At 37.8% G+C, this 4,232-nt stretch overlaps 1 long non-coding RNA gene across 1 annotated transcript; it reads right to left on the reverse strand.

Moving 5' to 3' along the window:
* Positions 1-2,690: 2,690 nt before the first annotated feature.
* Positions 2,691-3,379, reverse strand: LOC141828869 (uncharacterized). Its single transcript, XR_012601846.1, has 3 exons — positions 3,295-3,379; positions 3,074-3,160; positions 2,691-2,998 (listed from the first exon to the last, which is right to left on the reverse strand). It is a non-coding gene; the product is annotated as an uncharacterized LOC141828869 (long non-coding RNA).
* Positions 3,380-4,232: the final 853 nt, after the last annotated feature.

A 4,232-nucleotide genomic window follows, 5' to 3' on the forward strand; every position in this document is an offset into this window, starting at 1 on the left:
GGGTTAGGACGTGTTCCCAAGGGGAACAGTAAGCGTCGGTCTAACCCAGGGTCTCACTGGAGACCTGAAGTTAAGACCTAGAGAAAGTTCTAGGAACTATCTCTAATAAATGATTAAATTTGAATGTTATCGAGGCTCGAGTCGACCTGAAGACACAGTCACCGCGGAAGAACAGGATTGAAGCTGAGTTGGAGTCGACTGGAGATAGGGTTCGAGTCGACTTGAGTCGGATATAAAAGAGCAGTTCGACCAGCAGCTAAAGACAATAATTTCTAACAATTCCCATGAGCACTCTGTTGAGACGTCGGCGCCCCGAGCATTCCCGAGCCAAAGACAACAGTTTCATACCAATGAATCTCGTCAATCTTGCACCTAGAGTATTCAACTTTCCCCTCAGAAGAAGGTCAGGGAACCCTAGGAGGAAGAGCACTGGAAGGTCCAGAGCCCATCTCTAGCATAGCAGGGGCAAACACCCAACCTTGGCTGGAAGTTGGAGCTGATATTTTATTTTTATCATGGCGATGCTTTGTGCAACCCCTCCGAGGGCAGAATTCTCAGAGGTAGAGCCACCAGTGGAACCCTTTCTGAAGGACTTGATGAGGTCTCTGGGGTCAGTTGAGATGTCTCGAGAAGGGGGGTGAAACTGTTGTATTTCTCGAAGTAGGCTGCTCCCGATTTCTCTTCTTTGATCGAACTTCTCTGGACATCTCGAGAGCCTTCTCCTTGGCCCTCTTCTTAGTATTCAAGATCAAGGTTCTAGATGCTTGTTTGGAAGCTTCTTTTCTAATGGGAGAGCATGTAGATTCCTGAACCGAGGTTTGAGAATCCCCAACTTCTAAAGGTCGATCACTCACAGTTGTTGTAGCTCCTGCTTTAGCAGCCAAGGACTTAGCTCATCTTCTGAGACCCATCAACTATCAGTCGTGGTCAAGTCCCACTTTAAGGCTTTGGTGATCGAGATGTTCAACATAATGTGACCTGCACAAAAAAGGAGAAATTAGTCAGTATAAAAAATGACTCAAAGAAGAACTTCTAAAAAGATGTCATTCAGGCTCAGGCCGGCTCGATACAGAAGAGCCTCATTATCCACCAATGAGTTCACATTAAATTTCAGGTCTGTTAAGATATCCACTGCAGTTAGATAAATAGATTCTAGCCTATATTAGCTAAGGATTGACTACGATGATAGTTCGGGTTAGGTTGAGGAGACTTAATGAAAAAATCTCTATTTTTCATCTCTTATGTGAGATCGGGTATTTATCCAAAAGGTTATAGCCCAACCTCATTGCAAAGTAAACTATTCCCGACTCTCCTTTCTTAGGATAAAAAAATAATTGAAAGTGGTGGAGTCAAATGAGATTTGATATATTTGAAAAATGATAAAAACACTACAGATCAAACGGTAAGAATTAGAAACGAATTGGAATAAAGAACATTAAAAGTAGGTAGCTAGGTTTTATAGAAAGATAGGGATAGGGAACCTAAGATCGCCGGCTAGTTGACCGTGAAAGAAAGTAACCTAGCCCGGTGGCGGCTCGCGAGGGCGGTGCACAGGGGTTGGAATCCTAATCCTATGGTCAGATGGAATGTCAAACTGCTCTATGAGCAGCAGATCATCGCCAGGGGAATAAGCAGATCGTTGCACTTCGTACTAGGGTAGCAACACATTCGCAGCGGCCATAAGAATTGAAAGAACTAAGGTAGTCAGGAGAGAGAAGAAAAAGAAGGCAATCGGAAGACTTACGCTATTACAACTATCATTGGACGACAGAGAACGAAAAAGGTGTAGAGGAAGACAAATGAAAGTATCGACGACGTGATACTATGATAGGTTAATATATATACTTAAGCAGTAGCATAGTAGGGTTATCTCAGTGCTCTGTTTTACCGTCAGATGAAAGGAAAGAATAGTGAGATCTCGCTTTGGTTGTTACTTTATACGACCCATTCAGTAAAATCATGGTATGATCTCCCTCATAAATTCTCAAGACTAATGACGCTTTAAAAGATGCAGCAATTCAAATTCAATCGTTGAATGTCAAATTTCAAATTCAATTCGTTGACCGATGACTTAATTATTAACGGTATTTCGGTATTTCACTACAACAAAAACAGTCATAGACATCGGTGGAAAACCGATGTCTATGAGAAAATCGACTGATGTCTATGAAGGCGTTGTAAAAGGTCTGACATTTTAGACATCGGTTTGTAACCGATGTAATACAACTCAACGACATCGGTTTGTAACCGATGTAAAACCGATGTAATATCACTCAACGACATCGGTTTCGCAACGGTGTACAACCGATGTAATATATGTATCACAACGACATCGGAACTGGCAACGGTGTAAAACCGATGTAATATATGTTTAACATCAATTTTAACAACGGTTTATGACCGATGTAATATCATTCAACGACATCGATTTTGCAACGGTGTAAAACCGATGTAATATATGTTTAACATCAATTTTAACAACGTTTTTCGACCGATGTAATATCATTCAACGACATCGATTTTGCAACGGTGTAAAATCGATGTAATATCACTTAACGACAACGCTTCCAAACCGATATCATTGAATCTAAAACTGTTGTAATAACACTTTTTTTTATGTTGTTTGTAAATTATAATCGAGCAAGAGTACAAAATTATCATAATATTATAAATTCACCCAACAAATCACAAATAGCAAAGCACCGATATATTTAATCACCTCAATATTTACAAATAACCAAAAGTAACTAACACAAATATTCTTCTTACAATATATTACACATTCCCTCAGCGTTTTCATCCCCAGAAGGATCACCTTCAGCCGCATCGTCCTCTTCCTGGTCTTCGCCATCTTGTTCATCATCATCCTCTTTGTCCTCATCTGAATCACCATCATCCTTGTTCTCTGGCACAACTTCATTCTTGCTCTTTCGAAGTAGCCTAGCTTCAAAGAAACGAAACTAAGATTATTCACTGGTACCATATCATTAAAGTGTACCTACAACCAAGAAATAATGAACAGGAAAGTCAGTAAATTATGTAAAATATCAATAAAAATACTTAAAATGTTCACTTGGACTATGCTTGCTGAGTTTTATCACAGATCTATCCATGTATTCATACAACTGAACCAAGATACAGAAGTCCTAGGTGTAAAGCCCTGCACAAAAACATTCAATGGAAAGAATAGAATGTGAAAATCAAGGAACATATCCAACAGAATTAAGAAATAACAATATTGAGGTCATATATATGCTAACAAATGAATTTCATCAAAAAGCAAACAAAACTTGCCTGCTAGATTTACGCATGTACAACTCATTTGGATCTGGTGGTTCAGTTAAGCAAGCAACAGCTCCAACTTCAACACAATCAGAATATGCAAATGATGGTATAGAGCCACTGAAGTGATTGTAAGATAAGTCCCTATATCAGAACCATACAAGTGATGACACACCCACCTAAGTGACAAGGCCAGAATTGAATTAATATAGATAAATATTCCAAATAGTGCTTAAAAATAAAATCAATTGCAATGACAAGGAAATCTTACTTGGAAAGCAATGGGGTCAATATTTAATAGAAAAATACAAGGTTACTGTTAAATAGAACATGTAGAAGATCGAAAATCGAACACCCTAGACATTGGAATTATGAAACAAAGAACCAACAGCCAAATAATTCTTCAGCTATGAAGCAAATTCTCTCCAACAATAACTTCCAATTAAGACCTCTGTATAAAAATTTCATTGTGGTACATCTCAAAAATGCCAACTTACTCAACCAACATTTAAGATGCTCTACAACGGAAAAAAAACTAAGTCTCACATTATTGTTAAGGTTCCATTTAATGTCAAACAAGGTTCACATTAAAGAACTTATTCAGATGTCAAACAGAAATAATAGCATGAAGACCCACACTACCAAACTACGTACTTACTGATTTGAGTGCTATCAAACAAGTCATTGATTAATTAGATAATGGAACATACAAATAGAAATTATTTTTTTTTAAAAAAAAAGCAAAGGATGTAACAATTACCAATATAATCAACTAGAAGTGTATAATCGATCAGAATCGAAGCAACTAGAAGTGTTTTCTCAGGAATTGAAAATAATGCAAATGCAAACAAATTCATAGATCTAACAAAAAAATGGAACAGCTCTTCAACAATTTCTATAATCAAGTGATATAAACAAATTGCAGAATTTCATACATGGGTAAATCTCAA

Source organism: Curcuma longa, chromosome 5 (assembly GCF_044706935.1).
Source record: "Curcuma longa cultivar G26 ecotype Majalengka, Jawa Barat chromosome 5, ITB_CL_G26_1.1, whole genome shotgun sequence".
NCBI lineage: Eukaryota > Viridiplantae > Streptophyta > Magnoliopsida > Zingiberales > Zingiberaceae > Curcuma > Curcuma longa.